This window comes from Mytilus trossulus, chromosome 9 (genome assembly GCF_036588685.1).
Source record: "Mytilus trossulus isolate FHL-02 chromosome 9, PNRI_Mtr1.1.1.hap1, whole genome shotgun sequence".
Lineage (NCBI taxonomy): Eukaryota > Metazoa > Mollusca > Bivalvia > Mytilida > Mytilidae > Mytilus > Mytilus trossulus.
This window is the reverse complement of record NC_086381.1, coordinates 2,732,636-2,754,668: the sequence shown is the minus strand read 5'-3', so window position 1 is coordinate 2,754,668 and position 22,033 is coordinate 2,732,636. Positions and strand designations below refer to the sequence as shown.

At 31.9% G+C, this 22,033-nt stretch overlaps 1 long non-coding RNA gene across 1 annotated transcript; it reads right to left on the bottom strand.

Annotated features, from left to right (window-relative positions):
• Positions 1-2,214: 2,214 nt before the first annotated feature.
• On the bottom strand, positions 2,215-9,476 carry LOC134683487 (uncharacterized). The gene is made up of 4 exons (XR_010101037.1): positions 9,394-9,476; positions 7,767-7,869; positions 6,533-6,622; positions 2,215-2,433 (listed from the first exon to the last, which is right to left on the bottom strand). It is a non-coding gene; the product is annotated as an uncharacterized LOC134683487 (long non-coding RNA).
• Between the last annotated feature and the right edge of the window lie 12,557 nt (positions 9,477-22,033).

The following is a 22,033-nucleotide window of genomic DNA, read 5'->3' as shown; positions in this document are numbered from 1 at the left end:
AAACTAAATTGACGAACTTAAAGAAAAGATCATCCAATGATTGCAGTCGTTACATAATTCCAGAACAACCATTCTATGGGGTATATCAGGAAAGATTTTTTTATCATTATTATTTTTTTTTCAGCTTTGTTTTCGATCTTTCTCTGGTCAGTTTTTCTCAGATAATATCCTGCGTTTTTGTTAACTCAGCTCTTTGGTCCTCCCATGTTTTGGCTAATATTGAGATGCAGCCTATCGTCAAATATCATCAAAGCCCTCCCCCATCATTTTCAAATCAAATGGTGGCTTCCAAAATAAAAATGTTGACATTCAATGAGATCTAAATACAGACCAGTTGAAAGTGTTGTAACATCTTTACTATTCACTAGTAAGAGTAATCTCTAATTTTCAACATAATTTCTTAACTGATATGAGGGGTGACAGAAGGAAAGGGAGACTGTCTAATCTATATAAAAACCAGAAAGTACTAGGAACACTTTTGAACCACACCAACAAACGACAACAAATGTCCTGACTTCAGTGCAGGCGATTTGGTGTCACGATATCACAGTAGCATGGGTTCGAATCCCGGCGAGGGAGGAACCAAAAATTTGCGTAAGCAAATTTACAGATCTTACATTGTTGGGTTGATGTTTAGACGAGTAGTATATTGACGAGTTGTATATAGACGAGCTGTATATAGACGAGTTGTATATATATATGTGTGTACAAGATGTAAGTTTGTACAAATTATAATTTGTACAGGTTTTTTTGTACAAGTTATAGGTGTTTTGAGACACAACTTCTTGTACCAGGTGATTCAGGGTTATCTTCTTAAATTTACTAGTTCAATGTTTGAAATTCAAATTTATATACTTCAACCTAACATTTAGTGTTTTTCTCTTTGTCCTCAAAACGGAAATGAGGATACCTGAATGGTTTATATTATAATTTTATTTTTCTCCTGATACCATATTATTATCCATAAAAAGTCTTTTTGTAGTCTTATAACGTTTTTTATATCAATGTTCAGTATAAGATTGCATCGTGTAGTTGTAAAAATATGACAGACATATGCGAAACGAACGACTGTGTGCATGCATCATCCATTTGTGTTAAGCAGTTCATAAACATGATAAAACACTTTTAACTTGTACAAACAATCTGTACAAATTACAATTTGTACAGCATTACAACTTGTACACAACATAATATATATATATACAACTCGTCTAAACATCAAACGAACAATGTTAGATCTGTATATTTGCTTTCCGCTAGACCACACGACCTCCTGGGCTCTACTGTTATAAAGCTCTCGGTGGCCGTGTGTTACCTTTCCTCGTCGGTTTCAATCTAGCGTCGTACTACAGTACATGATATATAAGGCATTGAGATGTTATTTGTACAGATCAGCTCAATATCTATAGTAAAGGATCCTACAAATTAATGTAAGTTACAGTCACAGACAATAATTATATTTATAAGTACGTCTGAGTCAGTGACAACTCTACAACAGATTTATCCATCGGATCACCAGCAATGATAGATCTTAATATGAATTTAATACTAAGCAGAAAACGATAAAATGGTGACCAAGATTTTATGCCACAAACAGAAAGAGTCAATATTTTTATTGTACACCAGATCTAGATTTCGACAATATATGTCTCTTGAGTGATGTTACTGTTAGGGATCGAAACGGTATTTGGAAGGCCATATAATATATATTTATATATAAAATATAAGATGGACACTTCCCTTACGATTACTATGTACAATAAGGACTAAGTGTTAGGGAGGGGCATTAAAGTTCAACAAAAAGTATTAAGTGCTAGGAAGGGGACATTAAAGTTCAGCAATAAGTACTAAGTGCTAGGGAGGGGACATTAAAGTTCAACAATAAGTACTATGTGTTAGTGAGAGAACATTTAAGTTCAACAATAGGTACTAAATGCTAGGGAGGGGACATTAAAGTTCAACAATATGTACTAAGTGCTAGGGGGGAGGGGACATTTAAGTTCAACAATAAGTACTAAGTGCTAGGAAGGGGACATTTAAGTTCAACACTATGTACTAAGTGCTAGGGAGGGAGGGGACATTAAAGTTCAACAATAAGTACTAAGTGCTAGAGAGGGGACATTAAAGTTCAACAATAATACTAACTGTAAAAGATATTTATTTTCGAAAATTTAATAAAACAGATTTTAAAAAGGAAAGAATCCAAGCGTCGAAACAGATTTTTCTCATTTGTTCGTATTTTAATCAATCAGTTCAAATTTGCAAAGTAAATTAGAATGAGAGCAATAATCCTAAACAGTTTTGTAAACAAATACATATATATGTAGTTTATTCAAATTGATGTATAAAAATACGGTATCTAAACAAGCGCATAAAATGTAAGTCCTAAACCAAAGACAGCCAGGTTGAGGTGAATACCTCCTGCACCACTAACTGCAAAGAAAAACAAGTTATTTTAAGACATCTTTAAACATGGTCATCATATATAACAATACAACATTAAATGAACGTTAACGCGCTGAACGTTAACCTATATTGGACACACCTTCTCTTAAAAACTACAATGAATTAATAAAGGTGTCAAACGGAAATAAAATATACTGTAATGAAATTGTATGGTGAAATGGTGTCTTAAGCCACCCAAAGATAGGGCTATATAATTGTTTGTGCAACTTTTATATAATTAAGCTGATTCGTTGCAATTTATTGTGATGTTCACCCTTTTTAACCTGATTTTTGTGACAAAAAAGTCGGTTATTTTTTTGGGGATGTACGGCGGGCTATCGAGCGGGCGGGCAGGCGGCAATCAAATGCTGTCCGTGCATTAACTCATGAACCGTTCAACCAAAGCTTTTAAAATTTTAATATATTGTTACTGACAAATAAATGAAGGTCCAGTTACATAATGGCGATTTTTAATCTTACCGTTCAGGAGTTATGGTTCTTGAAAGATTGAAAAATGGCGTTTCCAGTCGTGTCCGTGCATTTACGCATGACCTGTTCTACCAAAGCTTCCAAAATTTTAATATGTTGTTACTGATGACAAAATGGAGGTCAAGTACAATAATGACGATTTTGACTTTTACCGTTCAGGAGTTATGGTTCTTGAAAGATTGAAAAATGAAGTTTCCAGTCGTGTCCGTGCATTTACGCATGAACTGTTCTACCAAAGCTTCCAAAATTTTAATATGTCGTTACTGATGACAAAATAGAGGTCAAGTTCAATAATGACGATTTTGACTTTTACGGTTCAGAAGTTATGGTTCTTGAAAGATTGAAAATGGTGTTTTCCAGTCGTGTCCGTGCATTTTCTCATGAACCATTCAACCAAAACTTTTGAAATTTTTATATGTTGTTACTGATGACAAAATAGAGGTCAAGTTCAATAATGACGATTTTGACGTTTACCGTTCAGGAGTTATGGTTCTTGAAAGAGTGTAAAATGGCGTTTCCATTCACGTTGTTGCATTTTCTCACAAACCATTCAATCTAAGCTTTTCAAATTTTACTATGTTGATACTGATGACAAAATGGAGGTAAAATTTGATATTGACGATTTTCACTTTTACCGTTCATCAGTAATGGTTCTTGTGATATTGCCAGGACACAAATAGATATTAATAAATCCGGTTTGCTGTCGTTGTGACAGCCTCTTGTTTTTATAATTATATGAAAAATGGTATAACTACTAATGAGACAACTCTCCACCAAAGACAAAAAAGGCAAAAAGTAAATATCATCATACAGCCTCTTTTTTTTTTTTTTTTTTTTTTTTAACTATTTTGATATGAGGGTCACTGATGAGTCTTATGTAGACGAAACGCGCGTCTGGCGTATAAAATTATTATCCTGGTTCTTTTAATTACTACTCTAACAACGAACAAAATCAATAGTAAATAGTTTGCTGTAAAAGGCCCTGAAATGACAAATGTGAAACAATTCAAACAAGAAAACTTACATCCAGATGTTTTAAAAAAAACAAGGAATGAAAATCCAATAAGTAACACAGCAACAGGTGACAACAACTGAATAACAACCTCTCCACTTGGGACAGACATATACAGAATCTTGCGGGGTTTAGTTTGAAAACTCTACTCCACTCCCCTCCACCTCGGATATATTGGAGTAACAGTACAATATAAGAACACTGATGAGAAAATTATGTCGAGTTACAAAATATATCACTCAAGAACCTAATTTAGCCTATTTTCACGTATTTTCCTCTAATGTGTTTTACAATGGTTCGGAATTCCAGAATTCCTAAGTGTTCAATTTAAAATAACGGAAATGATAACTATTGCTTTTCTGAAAAACGTTTAAAATTAGATGATTTTTTATCTTTTTACTTTAAATAGACAAAAAGTATTAGATAAACTGATTGAAGATTAATATCGTGTTCCACGAAAGTAAAAAATTATAAATTCAAAATAGGTAATGCAATAATCATCAATTTAGTGCGAAGGAAATTTGAAAGCTACTCAAACTTTTTGTTGATTATTTGGTAGAAAAAAGAAAAAGTATTTTTTGTTGTTGTGAAATACACGATTTGAAATATAATTAGCAACATTACAAGACTAGGGCATTAAGTTTAAATGTTTTTTAAATTTGTCAAAATTTACCGACTTTTCATTTAACTAAAAATGGTGCCAATTCAATAGAGCGTCATTACAATGGGCAAAACCTGTGTATTACCTTTGATGTTTTTTGTTCACTTTGTTTTACAATTAACACTGTCCTCAATTATTTCTATCATTATGGGGGAGTTTCAAAGTGATCAACTTTAAAAGCAAATTTAGAGTTCTGATAATGCAATACTATTTTTGTATATTAAATCTTCCAAAATTTACAATTCAAGAAGTAGCAAATATACACAGCCCCAGAGAAAATTCAAAATGAAAGTCTATCAAATAGCAGAAATAAAAAATCTCAAATAAATTCATCATAGACTATAGGATTGAAATTTTAAATTTGCGCCAGACGCGCGTTTCGTCTACAAAAGACGCAGCAGTAAAATAAACAAAAATTGAAAAAACCAAATAAAGGGCAAAGTTAAAGACAGTTAAGGACCAAACATTCCTAAAAGTTTTGCAGTTAAGGTAATCTATTCCTGAGGTAGAAACAATCTTAGTATTTCAAAATTTCAAAGTTTTGTAAACAGCTATTTTTAGTTATGACAATATCAATGATAATTCATGTCAACACAGAAGTTCTTAAATCTGGGCTGGTGAAACTCTCGACGAAAAAACTCTTACAGCAGTGGCATAGACCTAGTGAATATTAAAACAAAATCCTCATATATACCAGAATCTGATACCAAACCAATCAATTGAATGGATAACAACTGTCACATTTCTCATTCGGTACAAGTATTTATTTATGTAGAAGAAGGTTTCATAAATATATTAACTTCCCACTAGTATGAAAAGTCGCATTAAGGTGGTATGGGTGTCTTCCTCCATCTTGGACTGTAAAAAACAGAGAACCAAAGGTCCACATTTTCTATCCAGTTAGCAAAATTTGATGCTGTTATGCAGATATTTAATGTGAATTTTCATCTAAAAGAACCAATTTGTAAGAATATAACTTAATAATATTTATAGTTTTGCAAAAATTGATTATTTTTGGTTGTTTAAAAAAAATTGGCATTTTAAGAGGAGGTAATTCTAAAACAATGCACTTCCTGAAGGATTCTACATGAAATTTTCCTTTTTGGTATTTTAGCCGAAAAAAACGTACGGTGACCCTATCTTTTATGTTGATATTTTCAAAGCATTGTCTGAAAGCTATATTTTCCATAAGTATTTAACAATCCTATCATTTTGTTTAGGTTCTAATCACAAAATGGTGTTTTTTTCCTGTATGATCCATACAAAATATGTAATTTTGTCATGTGCTGTAGCTTGAGAAAATGCGCGGTGACCTACATGTATCATAGTTATTATATTTTTAACATATATCAACAGATACTACGTTTTCGCAAAGTATAAACAAATTTTATCATTTTTTTTAATTTTAGACTCCCATACCACCGTAAATTTCATTTATTGACATTAATATGTGGACAAACCAACAAACATACTTAAGGGGGAGGGTTTCCGATTTCGAAATCGAAATCCCGGGCTTAAAAACATAGAATCCAGAGGTATCGATATTATAGAAATTGAAATCCCGACATCCCAAAATTCGAATAAAAAAATCCAGAATAGGTCCCCCCCCCCTCATATTTGGAAAAATGTAATATAAAAGTACAGCCGTCAACACTGCGTTACACTCTTTATCTTAATTTATTGTTTGTATAGCAACATCAAGCCAGAATTAGTTATTGCATGAGCATATCAACATTGATATAAATTTTTATATGAATTGTGGAATACACATTCATTCAAAATGGACTTTTGCTTAATGAAAGATATAAAAGATATTTATAATGCATGGTTTATAAATAAAACAAAAAGCAGGATGAGGGAAACTACCACTATCCGGAGATATTTTCTCCTTATTATATTCTTTTTATATTAATCTAAACACATACAATTGTTACCATCGTCGTCGTCATCATCCCCATCCTTCTTCTTCTTCTTCTTCTTTTTACTTTTACGAGCAAGGCTGAATGGTTTGGAAACTGATTTAAAGAAATAAAAAAACTATTTACTATCTTCATGTTACAATCATATTAAAACGAAATAAGATATGTAAAAAAAACTACTAATCTATTTTATTCTAATTAATATAAATTAAATTCATTAACAATCAGTAAATAGTTAGCAAAGGTACCAGGCTTCTGAATTGATACGCCAGGCGCGCGTTTCGACTACACAAGACGAATTATCGTATACACGCTCCCGAACATTACTTTCAAAACCAAAACCGATCAATTAAACTTTCCCACAAAGTCTTTCCGATTGTCCAACATATAATTATTTATCTATTATTTAAAAAATCGAGACAATCGAAAATACACCCTGATTTTATATGAAATTGAAAAACTGGAGAGAAAAAAAAATGTACATTTGTATCAGACGTTACGCAACACGCAAATTACATGACACACACCAATAGGACGCGCTTTACTAGTTTCACGTCAATTAAGATTAAACAATTTTTATTGTTATTAACAAATTACTCAACGAACAGCATTCCATCAAGTATCTCTGTTACACACAATTATAACTGAATATCACTTATTTAACTGTATTTTATACATAGCCATTGCATACATTTCTATTTTCTATAACTACTTCATAAATAAACATAATGTTATATAAAATATTATCGAAATAATAAAAGATGTTTCAGAAGCTGTGTCGGGAAATTTACAGAATAAACCAGTTATCGGTTCTTTTAATTGAATTTTGGAACATGTAAAAATATGAATTAGATACAGCGTGGTGCCGTTTTCTGATAATAAACTTACCAGGACCGTACATGAATAGTTCCTTTCTGATTTCGTTTACGGTCCCATCGACATCACAGTCAGGAGAAACCTTTTTCAAACATTCAAGATAGGTGTTTCCTGCACTGTATATTTCAAATAAACGAAACAATGAAAAATAGCAAAGAAACGAATTTTTATATAACTGTTTTATGAAACTAATATTTTTTTGTTTCTTACTTGATTTTTCTGACCATATTTACCGTCATTTATTGAAAGTGTGACCGTTTTTCCTCAATCCTTCTTTTTCACGCATAGCGTGTTGTATTTAATAAATGAAAACAAGTAGTATATAGAGAGCACATTATAAGTTCAATATAAAACTAGATCTGACCTGCATATTTTGTTCTTGTCTTGTGCTGCCTGTGTTTTCACGCTCTCGTAAGCTGGGAGACAGGACTGAACGTTTGTGTCAGAACAATTCTGCGCTTCAGATTCTAAATAATGTATTATCAAATGTAATTAATACAGCTGTATTTATAATAATAACATCCAAACAGCTAAGGTCTGCAAGTGTATTGTCATCGGGTATGTAACTATCAAATTCACTGATTTAACCGAATTACAGTTGGGCCCCTTAATTTGGATAAACACTCTTTAAATACTTTTTAACAATTTGTATCACAATATTATCAGAACATTACCATCGTAATAAATATATATTCGTTTATATTTAAGTGAACATTACTTTCATGTCATTTTATAAAAAAAAAATGCTTGAAATAAATGTAAAAATCATATATCTTTGTTGAGTTTTATTGAAAATTTGGTGTCAAGTAAATTTATTTATGCTATATATTGATCTTTGTTTTAGCTGTTTTGTTTTAATCCTGGGGCCTGTTTATCGAAGCTCTCTTAGGATTAGGACGTGTCCTAAGATTAACTTGGGACACATCTTAGTCCTAAATGGCTTTATCAAACATGTCACAACTTAGGAAAATCCTAGGACTTGTCTTAACTTTAGGATACAAATTTAGGTGTCTTAAGATGGCCCTAGGATGGTCCTAACGTTAGGATACATTAGAATTTCGTCTTTTGTCCATTTTCACGCGCATTATTTTTAAAGCAGTAGTAAAGATAGGTGAATTTCTTCGTAATGATATGAACAATTCACGAGATTTGCATTTGCACTGTTAAAGAATAAAAATGTGACACTTCGAATTCAACTCACTCAAAAACATGTTATGATTTTTACGTATAATATATATCTTGTTTACAGATAGTTTGTTAATTTTTTTATTTTTGTGTCATGTTTTGTTTCATACAGTTTAAATGTATAATTATTTTACAAAAAAAAACATCTATTACCTTTCATTTAAAACAACATATTAGTTATTAGTTTCTGATTAACCTTATTTGAAATAAAATTATTGATAAAATATGATATCATAATTTTTCTTTCTTTCATATTCGGTTTGTATTTTCTTTTCCGCTAATACTTAGGACATCAGTTAGGACGTCCTAGCTAAGATATTCCTAAGATAGCTTCGATGTGCATGCTGAGACGTGTCGTAAGTCGGTCCTAACTTTATCCTAATTCTGTCCTAAGAAATTCTTAGGACCGATCTAAGGACAGTTTCGATAAACAGGCCCCTGGTATCTTTGATAACTATTTCTGTATTGATTGTTTATATATATTTGTAAGATCCTTATGTGACACATTAATAATAAAATCATTATCTTACAATGTATCTTAATTATTTTAAGATATACTTTTAGAAAAACACCACGTTCTCGGGCAAACCTGATTGATGCAGTGGAACTGAAAAAAACTGTAATAATCAGAATTCACGGTAAATTGAAGTTCCCTTATTCAACTTACGGAATATCTTGCTCGTTTCTCGCGTATTGTGTTGTTAACATGCAAAATCTAAAAATATTGACAAGAACAAAGGAACAAAATAGTAGGCTTCAAAATATAAAATATACATTTAAACAGATTTTCTAAAAAAATATCTTACTTTGCGTGACGATACTTAGAAACAAAAGACTAATACCAAGATCAACAACTGACAGGGTGTACATCTCGTGGTTTTAACTCTGTACAAAGAAAAAAGGCATTATTTTAAATATAAAAAAGAACTCCCATAATTCAATTAATCATGAAATCAACAATAAGTATTAGCCTAATATATTAATTAGAATCAAATAACAACGCATTTACAATTCTAAGTTACAAAAGGAGACACACATTAATTTTTGGAGAAAAATTACCTGTACGGATAATTCAAAGGAAACGAAAAGTTACAACTATACTGACCGGCTTTAGAAACGCAACAATAGATTATTTTTGTGTTGTTTTTGAATGAATGTGTCACCGTCAATAGCGATGACTGCCTGTTACAAACGCCAAAATGATTGTTAGAAAGGTCAACAAATACTGTCTGACATGTTTTAGGTTCTGTTTTACAACTTCTGATTTTGCATTTGTTCAACCCATTAATTGCTTTTGGCAATTATGCGGTTGGAACTTGAAGGTTTTCCCTCAGTCGATTCTTTGGTAATTCAGTTTATGGGAAACATTTAAGGCATGAATCTGTACTCAATGACACTCGGCAATTTGATAAGCAGTTGACGTTGCGGCCGTAAACATGTCTTGCAAATGACGTTGCGTATTCAAATTCTGTTGACGTTTCATTGTCAATACTCGCTGATCTGTTCATTGATGGCTAGAAACAAATCTGGTCTACTTGTTTCGTTGTCGGAAGGACAGTAAGACGAGTTTCTGAAGTCATAAAGTATGGTTGCAGCACGTTTATGTTTTCATGTTTGCAGTATTCTTAAGGGATATGTCAGTTTTTTATTTCTCAGTCTTGGCAAAATGGGGATGCAACATTTTTAAACTGAATAAAGTGAGGCAAAGGATTACAAGAACTGTTTGAAAGAGCAAAAAAAAACTGAAACAATCTTTCATGGGTCCAAAATTTCGCTTTAAGAAATTCGTGCGACTTAAAAATTCGGTATGTTCAATAACCACAGGAAAGTCAGATTTTGATTTTTTGTAAGGAGAAAGAAGTATGATAAGCATGGACAGAAGTTATAAGAGAATCAAACAAGATTTGGTAAAAAAAATCAACAAAACGAGTGTTGCGTTTCTAAAGCCGTTCAGTATATAATCGTTTCGGAATCATGTACATGTACTTAATGAAGTACTCTAATTTTTAACATTCAGTTAATAAACAAAAAGAAAAGAGGGCATGAATTATTTCCGTGATTTAATTTAAACATTTTTAATGCACAAAGAAATCATTTTGTTTAAGAAAATAAAACAAAGACCCACGAATAGCCCCATTATTCCGAATATTTAATGCAATATACCTGTTTGGTTTATTAAAAACTATTGCTATTGTCGGTTACTTCATAGCCTTCAGAAATCACAAACATAAACTTTTCGATCAGTTATTGTTTCAATTTTTATGTACTTGCCCACCTGTTAATTTCCCATATAACTTTATCAACCCACTTTTTACAAGTGTCCAATCAAGTTTCAAGATTGGTTTACAATGTAACAGATGGATAATGTATAATACAAAAAAAACCCAGAAAGTAAGATATCAATAGATAATGGTGGTCTAAAAATATGATATATTGAAAAAAATAGGAACGATAAATTAGAAAACGACATAGAACTTTAAGCTATAGATGGATTTTGTTTAGTATTCCGGAGTACATTTTGCTTTGCGACTGTTTATTTTTACCGCTGCAAAAACAAATAAACAACATAATTTATTTCTTATTTATCCTTCTTTGCATGTGTTCCAGAAACGCTAAAAGCTAGAAATAATACACTATCTACTATTTTGTACAGGGCAACTTGCTAAAATGATAAAACAATAAAATACTGATAATATACATATATGCTACGTGCATTGGTAAATTAATGTGTTGTTTCTTGGTATTTGCGTTGTTGGAGACCATTATCATGAAGTCTGTCCGTCAACGTTTCAAACTATATCATATAACAATCAAAAACTTCGTTAAATTTCATATTTATTTGTACAACAGAATAAAACTCGATTAAAATTGTGAGTCGTAATTGGTGTTAACTCGTATCATCATGTTGATTTGGCACGTTAACTACCAGATACGTATGAAACAAGTAAGATTTTGCCATAAGGTGAATAATATAGAAAAGAAGATGTGGTATGATCGCTAATGAGACAACTATCCACACAAGACCAAATTGACACAGACATTAACAACTATAGGTCACCGTACGGCCTTCAACAATGAGCAAAGCCCATATCGCAAAGTCAGCTATAAAAGGCCCCGATAAGACAATGTAAAACAATTCAAACGAGAAAACTAACGGCCTTATTTATATTAAAAATGAACAAAAAACAAATATGTACCACATAAACAAACGACAACCACTGAATTTAAAGGCTACGGACACTTCATAATACCGTCAAATCAGATCATAAGAGTTTTCTGTTTCGCTGCATGATTCACTTCCATACTATCATAGTCAAAAGGAAAAATTGGTTCCCATCAAAATACATGGTGCTTTCTAACAATATATCATACATGAAAGACTATATATGATGAGTATATTTGTGCTTCTGTTTTGTTTTTGTCATTTGATTGATTTTCCATTTTTTTATTTTGTTTGGGCTGGATATTGTTGGCTACTTTACTTTTTATATTGTTTATCTAAGAAAATTGAACATACCAGAAAATATATAAGAATACATGTATCATAACTCGTAATTTGCTTTTAAAGTAGAACAAATTAGAATTCCCCCATGCAAAAACAGACAATTGAAGACACTGTAAAGTGAAACAAAACCCATCACAGTTACGACAAAGGTTTTGACAATTTTAAGGACACTCCATCAAATTGGCTTCACACTAATATGTCCAGCTATGTTGCTCATTGTATTTTAAATCAAGTATATTATCATCGAATCAATGATAGAGAAAAATTATCAACTACTAAAATTTCAACGAAATGTTAGCTTGCATTTCAATCCTGCGTAGCTTTAAAATTTCCATTGCACTAAATTGTTGTTTATTACATTACATATCATTAACTCACCATATTTAACTTCTTGGAACGCGGGATTCATCTTCTGTAGGTTTAGCGGATATTTCTAGTTTAAAAACAAAGATAAACACAAATTATATATTTATATTACTTTAAAAGTATTTCAACAAACAAGTAGTTATCATTTCCGGATTATCTGAATTTGTTTTATCGGGAAGTCCTGGCCATTGTTTTACACATGATACGAAAGTACGTAGAAATAGGCTTAACAAATGTTCCCTGGTGATATATTTTGTACCTCGACTTTATTTCCTTTTCTTTATTTTTTGTGCTATTTTAACAATTCCTGACCGGTGTGAGAAAAATATTTCTCCTCACTAATGGAATATCTGTTCTCGGCAAAAAAATAGTCGAAATTTGATTATGACGTCGAAATGTTTTGTTTTCTTCTAAATTTTCCTATTGTGACGTCATGAAAAAAGGCGACCATGTCTGATGACATTGCATATAAAGAACAAATATTTCTGAAAATCTTTCAAAAAGAAGGATAACAACCATTAGAGAAACAGATTCCTACTCTATAGCTCGTGTATTACGATATTTCTCCACTCTCGACATTTAAATCTTAGTTATTTAGAGAGCTCGGCAAGCCTCGCGCTTTAAATAATAAAATTTAACTGTCTCGAGTGGAGATATATCGTAATACACTTGTTGCAGTGTAGGAATCTATATATCTTTCATTATAAGTATTCTTATGTTGTACTGTTTCCGCACTTTATCTCAGGTGTGGGGCAGGGGGTGGTAAATTTTTTAATTAGTTTAATCCCGCCACATGCTGTGTGTCCCTGTCCAAATGTCCCCCCCCTTTCCCCTTGGAAATTCCTAGCTAAGGGCCTGAATGACATATACATTAAGTTATGAGACTATATAAGATCGAATATTCCATGCAGCTTTTACATAATTACATAATTTGATCGTGAGAAACTTTTTGGAATTTTATAAATATTTTGATATGAGCGTCACTGATGGGTCTTATGTAGACGAAACGCGCGTCTGGCGTACTAAATTATAATCCTGGTACCTTTGATAACTATTTACACCACTGGGTCGATGCCACTGGTGGACGTTTCGTCCCCGAGGGTATCACCAGCCCAGTAGTCAACATTTCTGTGTTGACATGAATATCAATAATGTGGTCATTTTTATAAATCTCCTGTTTACAAAATATTGAATTTTACGAAAAACTAAGGATTTTCTTAACCCAGGCATAGATTACCTTAGCCGTATTTGGCTAACTTTTTGGAATTTTGGATCCTCAATGCTCTTCAATTTTGTTCTTGTTTGGTTTTATAAATATTTTGATATGAGCGTCACTGATGAGTCTTATGTAGACGAAACGCGCGTCTGGCGTACTAAATTATAATCCTGGTACCTTTGATAACTATTTACTAGAATTTGTAGTAAATTTGATAGTTTAATATTATAAGGCCAATGACAATAGTACTTTGGTAAAAATTGTGTTCGTATAAATCTCTACGATGGACAAACCAAGAACAAAATGATATTCATCTTCAATAACACACATTGTACATCATTCACATCAAAGTTGATTTAAATGTACTATAAAAAGACAGTTTACTACATTCCTGTATAGTACAAATTCTGCAAGTATTGATCTTTATTACGAGTTTTATGTTTATGTTATTTATACAAATTGTGCTAGCATCTTGGTTTAGCCATAAATGATTTAAACAAAGATCATATAACATATCACGAATATTTGACACCCAGTTTACGTAACCATTGATAGCATCGTCAAACAAGAGTTTATATACATCGTATACAACTGTTGGTTTATTTGTAAGAATATTTTACCAATATTTCAATATATTTTGTTTTTTACAATCGAAAGAGGTAAATGGCCAAGTTCGCCATATAAAAAACATGTTGGTACATTTCGACCCTATTTTAAAACAAACCTACAAAAACGATTATGGATAAGTTTGATATCTTTAGCACGATGGAAACCCCATATTTCTGATGCCTGCCTAAAATGGACCCGACCATACTGTCGAAAAGAAACATCTATTCTTCTGGAGTGATGAAGAATTGTTTGAGAGAATTCATAACAGATGACATGGCTCTAGATTCTTGCTTTGCTAAACGTTTCTGAGTATGTAAAATCTTTCCGTTATAATGTACACATATGAATTGACAACTTGCAGTTCCTTATTATCATAGAAAAAATGAGTATCAACTGGGTTAAATCCATTTCTAAATACCAATACTTTGGTTTTATCAGCGTTTACCTCGATATACAATTTATTGTAGTAAAGTAAGAGTTTATCAAATAAATGTTGCAGAACATACGGCGTTATATAAGGATTCCATTCAAATATATGACATCTTCGTTTACATCGGTGAATATATCTTGAGTAATGCATTATAAAAAATAAAAAAAGTAACGGCGATCAGGGCTCGTCTTGTTTTACACCGATGTTTGTCAAACGCTTTTGTTAGTTCTCCACCAGATCGCAGATGTACACGCACCGATAAATAAATAGAATTAACCATTGATACGTATTTACTGCTAACTCAAGATTTGAGAAGTTTGTATATCAAAATTATTCTGTCCACCTTATCAAACTTATTCCTTTGGAGGTCTACGAAGCCACACTATATTTTTAATTTATGTTTAGGAGTATGTGAAATGAATCCAATTTGATTGTCTATTATACGATTTTCGTCCTGAGACCACGATGACAAACGGTCAGTAAGAATACTATTCGAAAGAATGCTTACCAATATTATAGGTCTATAATTAATCGGACTCGTAAAATCTCAACTTTTAGAAACAGTAATAACAAATCATTCAGTCCAATTTTCTGGATAAACTATGATAGTAAATATCGAGTTGAACAAAGTTTTTAAATTGGTGCGAAAAAAGAAGGACATGCCGAAAACATCTCACCTACAATTTCTTCGTTACCTGCACTTTTACAAGATTTGAGTCTTTTTAGTGCTTTGATAATTGCGTCTTCCGAAATGTCTGTATCTAATAGTTCTTATATTTATACCATCAAAACAACTGTTATTTAAAAGTTCTAATACTGCATGAGATAGCGCCAGTGGGTTCATACCAAGAACATTTTCAAAATAATTTAACATCTTTTCGTTGTTCATTACACACTTTGATTTGTGTTTTGGCTTTAAGGTTGACCAAAAGTTCGCCGTTTCTATTCCAGTTTCTACCCTGAATTCAACGTCGGTTGACATGAAAAACTAAAAAGGCATTTGATTCTAAAGATTCTGGAGTTATGATACATTTTATTCTTTTTCAAATATTATGTTCTTGATTGGTAAAATAACATGTATTTACTTGGAAATTCAGTCTTAATTGCACTTTTTTCCTGTATGACAGATTACAAATAACCATGCAATAAGTAAACAGATTTCAAAAGTCTCACACTTACTGAATGATATTCTATAGAATTTCAAAACATATACAATGTGAAATAATTTAAGGGGAAACTAACAAACAATTACTCCCTCATGCAAAGCTCTGATTCCTTTCACGGATTTGGCTATACTTTTTGGACCTTTTGGACTAAAGCTCTGCCATCTTTTAAATAAGCTTTAGATTTCAAATCTAAATTTTGGTATGGTTAATTTTATGACGATAACATGTATGCCGAAATTAACTAACGACAACCTTATAAACTTCTAACGTGTGTATGCTTAATCCGTTGGATGTGAACTGATTGATACTTAAGTCTTGGAGAACAAATTTATTTTTTGTTGTTTATGCATTTTGTAACATGAGTTTGACTGTCCATTTGGTGTCTTTCGTCCCAAAAAAAGAAAGTGGGGAACATTTGCATAGACTATGCAACATTGATAAAAGGAAACATCTGGCTATATAAGATATATATTCAAATATATTGTTCGTTTCCAGAGATTAAGAAATAAAAAAAAACCTGATTAACCACATATTTTAGAAATTGTTGCATAACACATTATATTGTCCCTCTTGACACATTTGTATTCTTGCTATCTTTAGACTGAAGTAATGAAAGTCTGGTTTTCTATTTGCGAGAAATGTATGATAAACCCAAAGATTTTAATTTGTCTCAAAACGTATTTGTTATATGTTTTGTTTTCAGTTTCCTTATCATATAGGCAATTATGTTTATTGCAAGACAAATAGAGTTATTGTAATTCAATATGCTGATCCGTCAATAATGTGTATTTAGTTGACTTATATAAAACAAAACTTCAAGTTTTGCTGTATTGTTTGTAACCTCTAGCCTCCTTAAATGATCATTAACCAACATATATTTATCATTTTATGATGGACAAACAGAACTATGACTGGTATTTACTGATATATATTTACATATAAAGTTGTTGTGGAACTGAAATATAAAGATACGTACAATGTATACGTATTGAAGTATCCATATATGTGCGATAGAGTTAAAATGAGTGTATATCCCAATGAAACAAATAGTGTATTGAATACATTAAAGTTATTGTTAATGTGTTCTTCGTTCAAGCTGTATGCTAAATTCATATAAAAACGCTAAGGTACAGAAGAATGTTTTGTTATGAATCTAAAATGTAGCTTTGGGATTAGAATGTACCTAACTACGTTTGAAGTGCATGTCGTTTCCTAGGCAATAATTCTGTACTTGTTTACTGACATTTTTTTTTACTTTTTACGATAATATCTTAAAATGTCTAATTTTGGCAATAAGAAAATAAATTCTTTAGATCCGGTATTTTTAAAACACACACGGAATAACACAAGTTGAGGATATTGGAACTGTTGAAGGTAATTCAAGCAATTGTTAAATGTGGTAATAATTAATATTTTAAAACTGGTGCAAATTCAAGTTTTTTTCTTTTCACCAAATGAAAGTGAACTAATTTAAAAAAAAATTAAAAAGTTTCTAATGGGAATAAATAATACGTTAAAGATACTACTATTAACAATAACCACAATAAACCTATTTCTCGTATCAAACATAAACTAAAAGAACTAGCCACGGAATTTGTTTTTGTCCCGGCCGATAAAGCTGCTAATAATATTATTATTGTTTGACGTAAATTTTACATCGAGGTTCTGAAAAAGGAAATCACCAATTCACCAACATTCCAACTGACTCCATTTTCAGAAAACGAAATCTGTAACAAACATAAACTTTTAGCCACCGCTTTACAAGCAGAGCCAAATACAATGAAAGTTCCAACTATGTATTGGCTTCCGAAGCTACACAAAACCCCTTACAAATATAGATTTATTTCGTCTTCAAGCCATTGTTCAACTACTAAATTGTCTATTATTCTTACCAGCACACTTGGTACAATTAAAAACCTTATAATAAATTGTTCAAATAAGGCCTTCGAAAATAGTGGAATAAATTACTTTTGGAGTGTCAAGAACTCGTTGGAAGTACTTGATAAATTGCATGCTTATATTGGTGATTTTGAATCTGTTCAAAGTTTTGATTTTTCTACCCTGTATACCACATTGCCTCACATTCTCATTAAGAAAAAATTCACACATCTAATTAAATGGGCATTCAAAAAATCAGAATGTGAATATATATGTTCAATCTCTTTTAGGTCATTTTTTAGTAGCAATAAACAAAAAAACTATGTTAATTGGACATGCTTTGATACTATATATGCCCTTGAATTTTTACTAGATAACATTTTTGTTCGCTTTGGGGATTCCGTATATCGTCAGATTATTGGAATTCCAATGGGGACTAACTGTGCACCACTTATTGCGGACCTCTTTTTGTATTGTTACGAGTTACAATTTATGACAAAAATAAGCAAAGACCCATCAAAAAAACATCTGATAAACAAATTTAATAATACTTTTAGATATTTGGATGATATTTAGGCTCTCAATAATGACGACTTCAGTATGTATATTAATGAAATTTATCCTGGTGAACTCACTTTAAATAAAGCTAATACTAACAATGACCACTGCCCTTTCCTCGATCTTGATATCTTTATCACTAACAGAAAGCTGAATACTAAAATTTATGATAAAAGGGATGATTTTTCATTTCCTATCGTTAATTATCCGTTTTTAGATGGTGACGTTCCCTTGTCACCATCTTACGGTGTTTATATATCTCAACTTGTACGATTCGCTCGTGTATGTAACAATGTTTTAGATTTTAACGAGAGAAATTTATGTATTACTGAAAAATTATTACACCAGGGTTTTCGATATCACAAACTAGTCAAAACATTTACTAAATTTTATCATCGGTATAAAGACATCATTCGTAAATATAGCTCAACATGCAGACTTTTTATACGTTCAGGTATTTCACATCCAATTTTTTATGGAAATATTCTTTATAAAGCACAAAGGTGTCAGTATTCACCTCATAAACTTACAAAACCTTTGAATAGACTTATTAAGAAGGGATATAATTACGATACTGTTGTCAAGTCATTAAAGATTGCATATTTTGGCGTTAATATTGAGTCACTGATTAGGTCTTTGCGTCGGAACTAAACACATTTATTCTAAAAACAGTTGTTGGCATGACACGGGTTATGTTCTTCTCATATATGTTATGATGGTATGATACTAAACCCCTTACGGGAAGGATTGTGCCTGATGTTCATATGATGAAATCATAATCTTTCAGTCAGTTTAATTGAAGTCTGGAGCTGGCATGTCAGTTAACTGCTAGTAGTCTGTTGTTATTTATGTATTATTGTCATTTTGTTTATTTTCTTTGGTTACATCTTCTGACATCAGACTCGGACTTCTCTTGAACTGAATTTTAATGTGCGTATTGTTATGCTTTTACTTTTCTACACTGGTTAGAGGTATAGGGGGAGGGTTGAGATCTCACAAACATGTTTAACCCCGCCGCATTTTTGCGCCTGTCCCAAGTCAGGAGCCTCTGGCCTTTGTTAGTCTTGTATTATTTAAATTTTAGTTTCTTGTGTACAATTTGGAAATTAGTATGGCGTTCATTATCACTGAACTAGTATATATTTGTTTAGGGGCCAGCTGAAGGACGCCTCCGGGTGCGGGAATTTCTCGCTACATTGAAGACCTGTTGGTGACCTTCTGCTGTTGTGTTTTTTTATTTTGGTCGGGTTGTTGTCTCTTTGACACATTCCCCATTTCCATTCTCAATTTTAATTTTACATTTGGTTTAATAGTATAGCATCCAATATTTTATCAAATGTCTATTTTTTATTTAAGCTTTTTCAATACAAAAGGTTACTAGTATACTCAAATATGGTCCCATATTTCGGTAACATGAAATAATCTTGAGTAACAGGACAAGTAACAGTTGTTATGCATTGGTTTGAACTTTTGATTTTTGCCATTTAATAAGGGACTTTCCCTTTCAAACCATCATTGGAGTGTAGCATAGTTGTTTTATATGACAAATAACAAAAACTTAACCCGGAAGAAATTATATATTAAACCTAAAATTTTACACACAATTAAATCAGTTTTTACCAAAATGTGTGTTTGGTAAGCAAAATAAAAAAATGTGGATAATGTATAGTTTAACTATATTTGCGAAAAATACGATAGTCAAAATTGAACTTTTATTCTCGTCATGCAAAACTACCTGTATATTTGGTTTCTTTTTACCATGTGTCTTACAAAACAGGCGTCTTTTTTCAAGTATCAATGCTAACTACAATGTACATGTGTTATGTGTTGAAGACCCATCGGTGGCCTTCGGCTTTTGACTACTCTATGGTTGGGTTGTTTTCGCTTTGATACATTCCCCATTTCCCTTTTCAATTTGATAAAACATTTCGTCTTCAACGTTATTTTACTACAACTGCTGTGTAAGCGCTAATAGTGCATGCACACGAATTGGCAACATTAAAATGACAAAAAATCAGGGAACAAGTTTGAAAGAAACAACTGTTATGTTTTTAATTTTCTGCCATCAGAAGCATCATAGGATATCATGTGATTTACATGTTTTCACTGCGCACAATCATTCAATCGCATTGCATATTCTCATGCAATTGTACGACGTCAGACTGTCGATTTGAGAAGTTCTTTTTATATAAGGTAAATTGAGATTCAAATGTTATAATAGTTTATATGTCGTGTGCAAGTTGCAATTATGTAAAAAAAAGTGTTTTACATGTTATAACTTGTGCATTGCAAAAACATGATTTTTTTTACTTGTACACAATTTAAAAATAACGATTTTTTTTTATCTCAGAAGAGCGTTTTCGTATACTATATCAAACAGTTTATACGCTTTTGCAACTGACCACCCGAACACTTTCTCTTGTGAGAGCTATATCCCAAAACACTGTTTTCCTTGTTTGAACTACTCCTTGGCAACACCAAAAGATTAAGACAAATTTATTTTTAAAAAGTACCCGTTACATGCTCAGATTATCAAGAAGTGATTTGAACATTATATAAGACACTTATTTCCCCTTATAAATGTGACATAAGAGAAATGATTGAAACTCATCAGTCTTAAGTAATAGACATATCATCTGATTTGAGGTCCTTGGTCCTTCAAATAGAAATAAAGGCAAACGTCGTTGGTCAAATTATTATTTACTATTCGGTGTGTTTGTGTGGTATTTACACTGTAAAAGGATGCACTCGATTAAAATCCATTGATTCGCTTCAAAAAGTTTCCTTTTGTTTTCATGTCTTTATTCTTAAATTATTTGTTAGTTAGAAATATTTCATATGTTCATTAATTAATGTGTATATTTTGTATTTGTAAGACGTTTCTAAGTTGTAAAACTTGTGTCTGATCCTTTTGTCATTTTGAACAATAAAATATGTTTAAACTAAATTATTATTTATATTTATCTAGCTGCGTAGTCCGTTGTGTTGTCGAGATGTACAAATACCCGGCCACGTTCACTTGTATTTTTGTCAATCGGATGGGTTAAGCCTTTTCCAACTGATTTCGTTTTTAAGTTTCACTGTTATACCACTGTCTATTGTTAAGGGGGATTTGGTCTAAATTATTTATGTATGTGCCTGTCCCAAGTCAGGAGCCAGTAATTCAGTGGTTGTCGTTCGTTCATGTGTAACATACTTGCTTTTCGTTAATTTTTTTTATATAAATATAGACGTTAGATTTCACGTTTAAATTGTTTTACATTGTCATATCGGGGCATTTTATAGCTGACCGTGCGGTGTAGCCTTTGCTCATTGTTGAAAGCCGTACAGTGACCTTAATAGAGATGTTAATGTCTGTGTTATTTAGGTCTCTTGTGGACAGTTGTCCCTTTGCAATCATACCACATCTCCTTTTTTTTATAATTCGGTAGGTCATATTCATGACAGGGAAGGGGATTGTAGTAACGACGTAAGACATATATCCAATATCATTTGCGAAACGGTTAATCCATAACGGTCAACCATCTTGTGATGGCGTTCGTAAAATTTACGAAGGGATATTTTCAACTGTACCATTTGGAACTCTTGGTTAAATAGCTTCCTTACGGCGGCTTTGGAAAATAAGGCTGTTCCTGCTTAAAACCACGCGATCCCATTGAATGTCACACTGTGCTCAAGTAAATTGTTGATTGTGGTGAATTCACGATTTCGATCTCGA